General features: G+C 39.1%; 1 pseudogene; it reads left to right on the top strand.

Annotated features, from left to right (window-relative positions):
* The first annotated feature begins 1,601 nt into the window (after positions 1-1,601).
* LOC103747210 lies at positions 1,602-2,082 on the top strand (annotated as a pseudogene).
* The last annotated feature ends 11,624 nt before the right edge of the window (positions 2,083-13,706 follow it).

The raw sequence follows: 13,706 nt of genomic DNA, 5'->3' as shown, positions 1-13,706 counted from the left end.
TCTAGAGGACTACTGGTATTTGGTGGCGATATGGTATTTTGGTTTTTCATGTTATTATTCTTACTCTGTGATTTTGACATGCAAAATTCTTTTGTAGATTCTGATTCTTGTGTGAGACTCAAGCCATTAAGATTATGTCGGCTTCTCTTTGTGAACTTTATGTGTCTTTCTGGTTTACTTTTTGGGCATGAAACGGTGGTTCATCTAAGCTTCCATTTCTCTGTTTTGATTTTATATTGGAGTGGCCTGACTGCTTTTGTCTTCAGGAGTTCCCACAGAGGCCCAAATCAGATGAGGATCAGATGCTCTCAGGCTTTCTTCTAAGGTCTGGACCCTCCAAGCTAGATTTTGGCCCAGGAATTTAGGGGTTGGACTGGCCTGGGAGCCAGGCTCAGGAAAGATGGTGGCCTAGGGCAACTGTTGGCTGTACCACCCAGAGATGGAAAAGAGAATGGGGATGGTGGCCCCAAGGGCCCCTGGGCCTACACTGAGGATCTGGGTTGGCCTGGATGCAAAGGACCAGGAAGAGGAAGGGTCATGCTCAGGTGTTAAGGAAAGAGGCTGGTGGGTTGTGCAGAGCCCAGGAGGCACAGGGAGGTGAGGGCAGGGCCAGGCCCAGAGGTCCCCTGGGGGCCTGAGCAGGAATTGATTGCTCTGGATGCACAGGATCAGTAAGAAGCAGTGTGGGTTCCCCAGGTGTCTGGGTCTCCAAGAATATTGGGCCCAGGCTAGGAGGAGAGACCTGTGGGGGGGATGGGAGGGTGAGTGAGGCTGGGGGAGTCAAGTCCCTGGAGGGGAGAGTACGCTTACCCTGGAGAGAGAGGTGTGCTGGTCCTGCAGGCCCAGGGAAGCAGAACAAGAGCCTCCATTTGTGAAGACAGTGGCTTATGTAAAGTAGGGAGAGAGGGCAGGAGCAATAACTTGAGACTTCTAAAGAGCATCAAAAATGTACTTGTACAATTGCATGCAGAGCTAGGATGGGACTTCATATTCTTCTGATAAAAAATGAAAAAAAATCTTACTTTTGATGGGTTTTATATAACTTATTGGCAATAGCATTGATATACGCAGGAACAATTTTGACTTAGACTGAATTAATAGACCTGTAACATGTAAATCATAACTTTTCAGGTTTTATTTACTAGTTTCTAAGTTAGAGCCCAAGCAAACAGGAATGTATTTGTGCTTAAAAATATGCACTTACTTCAAATAAAGTACTGAATTTCATCAAATTTCTGCAATTGTTTCAGAGGACATTTGACTGTTCTTGGTAGAAATGAGGCAGAGAACCAGGGACAGAAATAGGAAGTATTAAAATTCCCCAATAACTCATAGGATCAGATGCTGAAGCTGAGCTTTGTCCCATGGATAGGAATATGCTCTTTGCAGACAAACCCGTGCTGCACTTGTCTGTCTTGAACACCTGGGGAGCACTTGGCCTGTGTTGAATCTTTGAGATGTGATCAATCAAATCCTGCAGCTGTTCAAACCCTACAAGTTCCTGCTGATTTGCATGTGATCTGGACACACCTCACTGCCCTGAGGACTTATAATAGTCTGTTTACATCCCTAGAAGGAAATAGCTCAAATCAGCAGACAGCATGGACATGAGGGACCCCTCTCAGATCTTGGGGCTTCTACTGCTCTGGTTTTCAGGTAAGAAAGGGAAGTACAGGACACTTTTTTTTTTTTAATCCACTGTGACTATTGCTGTGTGGCATATTAGGAGTCATTCTGTAAAAATATTACTCAGGGTATATTTGTTCTATGTTTCTTAGGTGTAAAATGGGACATTCTAATGACTCAGTCTCCTCCCTTACTTTCTGCATCTCTAGCAGATATAGTCACCATCACTTGCAAGGCCAGTCAGAACATTTATAATTAGTTTGGCATCAGGAGAAACAAGGGAAATTTCCTAAACTCCTTCTCTACAAGGCATCCAGTTTTCAAACTGAGATCCCATCAAGGTTCAGCGGCAGTGGATTTGATATAGATTATACTCTCACCATCAACAACCTGGAGCCTGAAGACACTGGCAATTATTACTGTCAACAGAGTAGCAGCACCCCTCCCCTCTGGTAGTGATTCAAGTCATAACAAAAACCTCACAGGGAAGCAGAAGTTCCAGGCTGTGCTGCCCAGCTGCTCTAGGTTGTGCGTGCAGCTGCAGCTTTTTCAGGGGTAGCCAGGTTTGGATAATTTCTAGGTTGTTTTGAAGAAAAGGGTCAGAGAGGCTGTTCTACATCCCAGTCTCTTTCCTCCTCCAGTCTCAGAAGCACAGACAGAAACATGCCGCCTCTGATTTAATAAAGGATTCCAATATTGACACTTGAAACACCCAATTTTGACATAATTGGTATTCATATCTCCGTTCCACAAAATAGGGGTCCATATATTCATTAATATTTGGAATTCTTTTAAATGTCTTAACGCAGTTAATTGTATTCTAAACTATTGTCATTGGCTGTGCTATCTGTTGGGAAACTGATAGTACAAATTAGCACTCTGAGTTCCCATAGAGCACATCTGATTCAACTTACTATAGGCTACCTCTTACCCTGTGATCCTCAAAAATATGTCTTACTGCTCTACCTGGTTATTGCATATCTTCACCTAACTCCAAGTGTCTGACTTTTAAATAACATGTATATAAGTTCATTCTTTTGAGTAAATTTATAAAAAATCAACAGAAAGAGATTCTGATTTATATTAGAGCAGATATATATTTTAATAATGTACCCAGTATTCTAGATGTGGTAAAGCTCTCTTTAAAAATAATGCTACCTGCTGTCCATTTCCCCAGTTCTCTTGGGTTTTTGTATGATTTATCAGACCCTCACCCTTAACCAAGGAACTAGTGAGACCTGACTACTGGTGGGTAAGGGAGAACTGATCTTATTTAAGGGAATGATTAGATAATGACAAGACTCCAGGGGATGAACTTACACTGAGTATAAAAGCTTAACACTTAACACAGTAATCCTTAACACAAATTGCAGAATGAATGAGGTCCAGTGGGGTACCTATAGGGGGAGTGGAATGGAGAGATGGTCTAAATGTGGTTAAGATTTTTTTATATGAAATGCAATAAATATATACACAAACTTAATAAATATATGCATAAAAACAAAGAAAAATAATATGATGCTACCTTTAACTAAAATGACAATAATATTTGTAAATGAGAAATTTCTTACTTTCCATAAGCTACCACATGCTTAGAAAACTGATTATCACACAAATATACTAAAAACATTAGGGGGCTGGAGAGATGGCTAAGTGGTTAAGAACATGGACTGTTCTTGCAGAAGACCCTGGTTCAAATCCCAGCACCCATATGGCAGATAACAACTGTCTGTAATTTCATTTCCAGTGGATCCAATAACCTCTTCCGTCCATCTGCAGGCATTGCATGACACAGGTGCATTTACCTACATGTAGGCATAACACTCATACACATAAAATAAAAATAATAACTAAAATATTTTAAAACATTAGATACTGCCTCTTGAATCTAAGAAAGATAAAATTAAAAGACACTGTAATTTAAACAATTTATTTAGCTCCTCTGGCTGTTACAAATTGCACTGCTTTAAGTGAGAAGAAATGATTTGTATGGGAGGCTGATTTGAGTTGCGTCTGAGCCAGGACCAACTGTGACATCCTTGAAGCTTAAGAGAAACAGGAGCAAGAGAGTGTCCAGAGACTAATAGAACATGGGTGTTCTCTGCAGAAAGGATTCCAACACAGATAATTAAGAATTGTCTTTATCCATGTTCTTCCTCTTGCAAGACAATGGTGACCAAGCCATCCTGAAAGAAAATTCCTATCAGAGAATGCCTATATGAGCCACTCCAAAGCATCACATTGACTTCATATAGTGTTGTACACCACTCAGCAAAGAACATATTTTTTCTCTTTGTGCAGCAGATGGAGGCTACTACAGAGTTTCACAACTGGTTACACACAGAGAATGGAATATATGTCTTTGAGATGCCCAGTTCTAAGTGGCATACCTACTACCTACAGTGTACCTCTGTACTGAAGTCTCATGGAACATAGAGGAAGACAGGGTAGAGAGAATATTAATACATTCTTAAACTCTTACCAGCAAAGCTTCCTTATTCAACAGAGTGGGATGTACACAGAAGGCCCAATTCTAAGTTTCATTGAGTAAGAATCTGAAGCCTGTGAGTCCCAGGATAGGACTCTTATATTAAACCTCAGCCACCCATGGCTCAGGTACCATTGTGGAAGAGGGAGCAGAAAGATTGTAAAAGCCATCGTTGGTCCATGAACACAAGGAAACAGAGGCTTTCCCTGGAAGCATGTTCATGTGAACTTGAGGCAATGGTGGCATCATGACCCAGACCTATGCCAACTCAATCAGACAAGGGCCCAACATGGAATGAAAGAAATGGGTGATGTGCCTTGACCTTAGCCTGGAAACCCTTGGCAAACTCCTGGGTGATGGAAAATAGATTTTCTTTAAGATCTCTAGACTGACCTCACTCCAGTGAATGAACTTGCACCAAAGGACATCTGGATACAAATACTTGGCTGGATATGACTTAACATATATGACAAAATGAATGCATGAGGTCTAGTGAGCAAGAGTGGGGGAGTATGGGTGAGGGAGGGGGTCTAAATTTGATTAAGAGCATTGTATGAAATTTACAAAAGCTCAATAAAAAATGAAAAAGAAAACATGTATGCATTTGAGTGTGCATCAGCCTTAGTTTCATGATCATTGTTGCAGTCAGCAATGAACTTAACCATTGTGTGTGTACAAGGCAAGAAGAGTTATGACAACCATACCACTTAGCTTTTTTCTTCATGTATGATTGTCCTCAGGCAGTTGAAACCTTTTCAGTCATCTGCTGTTCTCATGCCAATGACATAGCAGTTTAGAGTAGACTTAGTGTACAGTAAAGGAGACCCTTGAACATCTGTAACATGCTCTACTGAGTCATTCAAACTCTATCTCCTGCAAAGGCTCAGAGAATCAGCTGGGCCAACAGGTGCAGGGCAGTTTTTATTCAGGGCTGTTTCACTGTGGGAAAAGCTTGTATATTTTGCATGCAGTAATAAACTCCAAAGTCCTCAGGCTCTACACTGCCATTTTGAGTGTGAAATCCATCCCTGATCCACTTCCACTCAACCTGTCTGGGACTCCAGTATTTCTGTTAGACACCATATAGATCAGGGGCTGTGGAGACTGGCCTGGCTTCTGCAGGACACAATGCAAATAGGTGTTTTTAGTTATGCATGGGATACAATTTAGTTTCTCTTTGGGTTTCAAAACACTTACCTTTAGATTCTCTTTGGATTTCAGGAGACTTACCTTATTGGCATGACTCAGAATTCTACTTCTAGACTTGAGTGTATGACTCAGCTCTTCAGCATTAGGTTATCGTGGACTTTCTGCATCTGTAGACAAAGTATCAGCAATCCATTCTATCCTAATTTCAGGTGATGTCCTGACCTTCTTATCCTTTCATTTCATAGATGCTGTCTTAATATATACAACTAAATGTTTTGTAAATATTTTCGTTTTTGATCTGTAAGTGGCCTCAGTTGAAAGGGAACAGCCATGAAAAGTATACTTTGTTTTACTGAAAGAGATCTTGAGTGAAATATGCTTGATGTCAAAAAGAGAATCACATTTATTTGTCCCTTGTATTTTCAGTGGCTTCTCTCAGGCTTATTGATGTGATTTCTTTTCCAAGTCTTCCTTGTGTCCTGAGGTTTGAATACAGCTAGAATGATCAACTCAGTCTGTGAACATAAGCTATCCAGTAGCTGGATCTGCCTCGTACTGTGTCTCCATCAGGTGCCAAGGGAAATGGAAGCTTTACTACATCTCAACCTCCTAACCCTGGAAAGTTGTTTTGAGGTCAGAGTTGAGTTATATTTGTATGGAACAGATGAAGATAGTGCATTTGAAGGATCATCAGCTGACCATGACAGCAAAATGTGGCCAGACAACTCTCACAGAAGTGATCAGAAACCCTGTAGGCACACTTGGGTGACAGACATAAACAAATATGACCAAAACCAAATAACGTAAGAGGGAAACAAAAAATAATCACTGTAAGATTGATAAACATATTTGTAAATAAAGATATGAGTGAAACACATGAAAAAGTGACAGTATCAGAAAACCAAAATAACAGAGTGAGAAGGAGGAAGTAACATAGAACGTAAAGTAAAAGAAATGTATGACTGACATGTTCTACCTACAGATTAAAGAGGAAAATATACGAAAAAGAGGCCAAAAGACAATGCCCATACAGGAATGTTTAAAGCAAAGAAAGATAAGGAAGAAGAGACAACAGAAAAGAGAAAATTAATCCAAATTAAGAAAGTGGAAATACAAGAAAAGGGAAAGAAAAAAATAGACTGAGAAAAACAGAAGACTGAAAATTAAATATTAGGCCATCCAGACCTCCGAGTACTGAGAGACATGTGAGTACTGCCAGTCATGTGGGTTTCATAACCTCATCATTCCCTGTCTTCCATCTCAGGTCACAGGAATGCCTAGGGTCACAAGTCCACATGCACTGAGCAGATCTATGAGGACTACAAGACCTGTGAGTTCCCAAACCCTATCATTCCCTGAGTCCACTCTCATGCCCATGAGCAGCTTAAGTAATGAACCTCTGTGTACCTGCCAGAACTGTGAGTTTCCTATTCTCAGCATCCAGTGTCCCAGTTTTTACTCATTAGGGCCTAGTTAGGGGTTGAATAAGTATCCTGCTGACCCAGTAAGATCAGTTGTAAAGACTCATTTTGCCCTTGATGCCATTCCATATTCCAAGGCATTGCTGGGGTTCTGCAGCCTGTGCCAGACCCAGGCAAAACCTAGTCAAGAATTACATTTGCTGAGTTATTTGGTTACCTCTGAATTAGAATCACCCTTTTCTCTTCAGAGAAAAATCAAGACAGACCTCTCCACTTTTTCACTAAGGTGACAGTTAATTTTTTTACCCTGACACATCAGGACTCTGTAGAGTCTGTCCTAGAACCTCAGGCTCAGAAGATGAACCTATCTGTAATCGAACTGAGAAGACTTCTTACAGAAATTTGCACATTGACACAGAGAGTCCCCAAGACTGAACATCAAGCACCATTTAGCTGATCAAAACATGAGAAGTTAGGGTAAGCACAAAGATATAAACATCCAGTCCACAAAGACCAGATCATATATCCATATGAAGAAACAACACCAAGAACATACCTCCAGATGCTGAGGTCCCACCCGAAAATCACAAACATGAATAACCAAAAAACTATTCCCACTCCTGAAATAAGCACCTCCAACTTAATGTTTGTTGAGAAAAGAATCCTTGGTTCTTATAAACTTTCATTTATCCCCTCTTCTACAATGTTCCCTGAGCTGTGAGTGGGTAAGATTTATTACTTTCTGCAATTTCTTGATTTTTAGAAGTTAGCCATTGAGAATATAAAGTTTCTGTGAAGGTCTCCCAGTCTTCAGTGGAGGGCGTATGATATAAATGTATTTTTGGCTGAGCACTCTAGAATACACTTATTTTTGTACTGTCCCAAGTTGTGAGTTTCTGCAAGACAACAATTACTATGACGAGGTACGTGAGTTGCACTAATCTACTAATTTAGAAGCCAGTTTGAAGTTGTGTCCATTTAGCAAAATAGTAGTAAATTCAACTTGAAATCTGTGAGCTCCCTGACCATGGGTTCTTGGTAAGATTTCCATAACAGAGTATGCATTTTCTTATGTTGAGGGGGATGTAAATTTAATCAGAAAGCAACTGGTAACCCCCACAGTACTTATACCACTATTGTATGTATGGGGCATGTCTTCATGTGCTAATCCTATTTTAGATCATAGGGTGCTCAGCTGGGCAAGGCTGTTGATAACTTTTCATGCAGCAGACTGCATAGCAACTTCTAGTCACATGAATGCTGGTGAGAAGACAGTAAGCTGCCTGATTAGTAGCCACTGGGAACTTTTTCATTAAACTTAATATCTCTCATGTCCTCTGTCCAAAATGTGTGATACATTCACCAATCAGGTCTTACAATGAAGGATTTTGGGGCTACCAAAAGCAGTTCTGATAGTCTGCATTGTTTCAAATGTCCATAGGTTCAGGAGAAAATTTATTTTATCCCAGAGACAGATTCCCTCTAGTACATACATAATAGGGCAAAATATTATGGGGCACCCCTGGCATCTTACAAGAGATAGAAATTGATTTCCTCCCCTGAGTTGAAATACAGCAGTAAGCACAGAGCTGACATGGAGATAATGTGTTGTGTGTTGCTTAGTGAGCCCTTATACCCTCTAGGCAATTTCAATTTTATGATCCCAAAATAGCAAGTATGAGAGGTCGGAAATCTGTGGGAGATGAAATTGCAAAGCATACTCAGTTGGAGTGGAAATAAAAGGCTTATTCAGCAGAGACCATTTGGTTCCAGTCTTTTTCACCAGTTGCAATGTTAGATAAGGTGAAACACCATTGTGCTACTTGCGCTAAAACACATAAACACACAGTGCACAGAAGCTATAAACCAAAACAGTACAGCTGATAGAATGACTCTTTTCTTACCTATCCTAGCTGCTTAGAATTTAGTACTAATGAAAGTCATAATCAATTTTAGTAGAAAAATATCTTAATAATATAAGAATCCTCTAGTAAGACATATATGTAGGAAGCAGTGAGTGAAGAAGATATGAGCAGCCATTCTGGGCCATGATCTTATTAAATTTATGAAACAGACAACAGATTATGATTTCATATGCTAGAGTTTCATATTTTGGACATAAATGCAGCTACCTTTTGAGATATTTAAGGTGCAGGGTGACGGTTTGGAGGATGAGTTATACAGTGCAGGACACATGAAGCTTTATCTAGATATGAATATTGTCCCAAATAGTTCTTGCAAAACAACCCTTCAGAGACACTAACGATGTTTCTTTCCTGTAATCTTATCACTTAAAATTAGAGTCAATAGGAATTCTATAAGTTTTAAACCGATCTCCATTGTAAGTTCCAGGACAAGCTGAAATAGATTGAAACACTGTGTAAAATCCCTACCACCACAAATTCTATCATATCTGCTTTTTCCTTTGCACAAAATATTCTAATGAATTTTAAAAAATATATGTGTATGAGTATGTGTATGTGTCAATTCCCTACCACCACAAATTCTATCATATCTGCTTTTTCCTTTGCACAAATTATTCTAATGAATTTTAAAAAAATATGTGTATGAGTATATGGCCTGCATGTGTGTAAGTGCACCCATGTTGTGCATGCCTGTGGAGGTCAGAAGAAGGTATCGGAGCCCCTGGCACTGATGTGGGTGCTGGGACTTGAACCTAGGTCCTTTGCAAGTGTAGTCAGTGCTCTCAATCACTAAGCCAGACCCTCTAATGATTTTTTTTCTAAAATTATATTTTTAAGTCATTTACTGTTTCCAGACTTTCATAACAAATAATTTATACTCTAAAAGACCCTATTGTTGAAGACAGAAAATACTTAGGACATAGAACATCGAACAATTGAGCTCAAATTGACCTGGAAGGCCCCTCCCTGAAAAATAGCTCTCATAGCTCTGGAGGATACTATGTAAGCTGCTAAAGTAGAAAATTAGTCAATGGTCCAACCCCAGCTTTAAAACACTTTATTTAGCATTTTAATTTTATTTTATGTTTATGAGTGTATTGCCTGCCTGTATATAAGTCCACCCATATTTTGCAATGCTCAGGGAGGTCAGAAGAAGTCATTGGGTTCCCTGGAATTGGGTGCTAGGATCCAAACATGGTTCCTCTGTAAGATTGGCCAATGCTCTTAAGCATAGAGACCTCTGTCTCAGCACCACAATGACTGCGGCAACAAACTACAATGATGCAATAGTGACACGTTTACATTGAATGTAATCAAGAGCTATATACTTGAACTTGAAGCAATCTCGAGAGGGCTCACATATGTGACACTGTAAATACATGGAGAAGTCTTATATCCTAGAAAAAAATCCTACCTCAGTCATATCTTTAGACGAATGTAATGTTTTACTGTATGCTAAATATGTATCTTTATTTTTACAGAGAAGTATACCAAACACTATCCTTCAAAGAAACTTCTTTTTGCAATAGATGAAGATTTTTACAGCTTTGCATAACTGGCCACACAGAGATTAAGTAGCTGAGAGATGCACAGCCCTATGTGACACACCTACAATGGAAGCTATACATAAGGCTCATGGAATATAGTGGAACAATGGATAGAAACAATACTAATACATCACTCTGCTCTCACAAGAGAAGCTTCTTCATGCACTAGAAGGGGATTGTAAGGAGCAGAACTAATGTCATGTTAGAAAAGAAAGATTGTTTATTATCTTTCCTGACATGTGAAAATTAGATTGTCATTGTTTATGTTCCTAAGATGTGTTGACTTCTTTGCTAACCTAGGATAGCTCAGATAAAGTTGTCCTGAAATGCTTTTTTCTTATGTAAATGAGCAAAGCCCATGGTGGCTAAAAATAAAGATTGTTTTGAAGTCTTTGTTTACATCATATGCTAATGAATGAATCCTAAACTGGCATATAGATAAACATCAGTGCACAGTGCACAGAAGCTTTCCTCCATTCCAAACCAGCATCTGGGAACTTCAGGATGTCTGCTCCAATTACAGCCACTCTTTGATCTCTTAAGGGGAGCTGCATTAGTCATATATGATTCTCATGATGACCCGCTTATAATATATTTCCAGCCTTTACCTGATAAATCCCCACAGTTTAAAGAACTCTTTCCTATTCCCTGCTCTCTGCTTCTGTGGTCTGAGTTGACAGCCTATGCTTCCCTGGTTAATTGGCAGTCTTGGAAACATAACTAAAGAGTTCTGTTTCAGTTTATGGGCACTGGAGCTTCTCAGCACCATTAGCTTGGTTTCTATATAGAAATAATGAGTTATAGTAGTTGCTAAGAGTAATCACAAACACTACACCTTATATCTAAGATATTATAAGTATTATGCAGCTGAATCTTGGATACTGTAAATGTGTGAGTTTCAGTTGTTGAAGTAATGTATTTTTAGTAGTAACATAATGTATCCTTGGTTATTCCTTGGTCACTCCAGATCTGATTCCTGTAAAAGCTTGCTTTAGTTCACAATAAACATGCACTGGTACCAGCTTCTGCATCTCCTGTGTCTTGATTTCTATCCGTCGGGGTCCCCACCCCCTTCAGGCTTGGACTGTGGTCACTGCACCTTGACAGCTGGTGCCTGACCAGAGACCCCTGACATTGCATCCGTAGGAGATTTTGAGGATAGTGTTGCAATTTAAGTAAATATAATGGGACAAGGTAAGTTTACTCCTTTTGTTTCTTTAATTTATCATATTCTTTGTAGTAATGGAACACAAGTTTCTAAAAGGCAGATAGATAATTGTGTACAAATAGTTGTAAAGTTTAATTCGTGGTTTCCTGATACAGGAACTTTAGAGGGGGGCGAAGTCAGAATAAATGTGGAAAAGGCATTTCAGCAGGAGAAACAATACCGCTTGATTTTTGGTCTGTGTGGGCACTCATTAGAACAGTTATTAATCACAGTTCAAAGAGTTTGTTTCCATCTCAGGTGTTTTATTCTTCTAGTGAAGAGGTTAATTTTTATGATATTCTGAGGAGTTAAAATATAAAGTTGCTTTGGAGATTCAAAGAGTTATTTATTCAGAGTCTTTTTTTTCAATATTCTTACTAAGAAAGAGCCTTTAGTTTCTCCTTGTTCAGCTCCAAGTTCTCAGAGTTCAGCAAAATTATTGGCACAAGCATCTGACTCTAGATCTAACTCCAAAATTGCTAGGTCAAAAGCTGCATTTCCAGTTATTCAACACCCTCGTGTCAATGGTATTGTGGTTTCTATAAATTCTCAAAAGAGGACAATGAAATTGAAACTAAAATGTTTCGGTTATGGTACTGAAGGGCATGTTAAAAGTCAGTGCCCTAAAGTACCCTCCCGACGACCAGGTGAATGTCCCCGCTGTCACTGTGGTGTGCATTGGGCTCAAGACTGTAGATCTAAGACAGATATTGATGGAAGTGTTATAAGAAATACTAAACCTAGGCTTGTGTCTCAACCACAATATTTGGGCGGGAGCCGGAGCCTTCCTCAGGGCCCCTCATAGATGATCAGGGGCAACTAATTGTCCATTTCCTCAACCTTGTAATGTAGCGGTGGATCTTTCCTCAGCCAGATCTGTAACCATGGTACCCTCTAATATTTTCTTGTAGACTGCTTATGCTACAATGTCATGGATAGATTAAAAGTAGAATATTAAAATGTTGTCTCTTTTGTTTTCTTTTAAGTACTATTGTTTTCTGTTTCTTATTTCTCTGATGAGATGGTGTATACATCCACAATTGGTACCAATTCGATTAGAAAATTTAAGAACAATAAATGACTTGCAGAAGCTTTAGGAGGATATTAATTGGCTTCATCCTTTGCTTGGTATTCCTAAATTACGTATTTTATTTCAAATTCTTCAGGGTGATCCTGCTCTCAACAGTCCTAGAGTATTAACACAATTAGCAAACCAAGAGTTTAATTATGTTCAAATAGCTATAAAAAATAAATTTTTAAATGGGTAGACATTGATAAACCTATTGATTTATTTTGTCTACTCTTAATTATCCTACTGCAGTGCTAACTTAACAAGAGAATCCTTTAGTATGAATACCAAACTTACATTTTCAAAAACTCTCACCAAATATAAAGAATTGTTTGCTACATTAGTTATGTCAGGTTGTAACAATAGCTTCATGATTAGTGGAACAGATATCGACACTATATTTCTTTACCCCAAGATCATTTTTAGTTCTTGCTTGAATAAACTGATGCATTACATATAGCCTTGGTAGGATTTGTAGGACAAATACACTATAATAAACCTGCTTATGTCCAAAAATAATTGATTTAGATTTTAAAGGTGAATTTTAAATTTAATTACTACCAATAATTCATATCCTATTAATCTAGGTGATAATATTGCTCAGTTAATTCTTCTTCCTTTTATACCTATTGAATCATCTTCCCAAAAAGGAATTGGAGGATTTGAAAGTATTAATCCTATTTCTGTTATTTGGGCTATGATGCTACAAGCACAATAACCTCATATTAATTTTAAAATTCAAGATAGATATTTCAAAGATTTGGCTGATACTGGATCAGATATTACTATTATTAAAAAGGAAGACTGGTCATCTAATTGGACTACTCAATTTATGAAATGCGATAAGTTTGGCTAGTATCTATAATTTATTGTTGGGGTCCTCTGTTATGCAAGTAGAAGTCTCTTCATGTCCGGATAGCTTACGAGCTCGGAAAACCATGTGCTGCAGATTCCTTTCATAGCAGAGTGCCTTAGCTGGAGCAGGAGCTGGATCACCGAGACTTGGAGCCGAGCTAAGTCACTGAATAAAGGAGCTGGAGCAGGAGCTGGATCACCGAGACTTGGAGCCGAGCTAAGTCACTGAATAAAGGAGCTGGAGCAGGAGCTGGATCACCGAGACTTGGAGCCGAGCTAAGTCACTGAATAAAGGAGCTGGAGCAGGAGCTGGATCACCGAGACTTGGAGCCGAGCTAAGTCACTGAATAAAGGAGCTGGAGCTGAATCACTGAGATCTGAGCTGAGTCACTTGTCTTGAGCTGTAACACTAAATCCTG

Source organism: Nannospalax galili, unplaced genomic scaffold, assembly GCF_000622305.1.
Source record: "Nannospalax galili isolate Female #2095 unplaced genomic scaffold, S.galili_v1.0 scaffold425, whole genome shotgun sequence".
Classification (NCBI taxonomy): domain Eukaryota; kingdom Metazoa; phylum Chordata; class Mammalia; order Rodentia; family Spalacidae; genus Nannospalax; species Nannospalax galili.
This window is presented reverse-complemented; position numbering and strand designations above follow the sequence as displayed.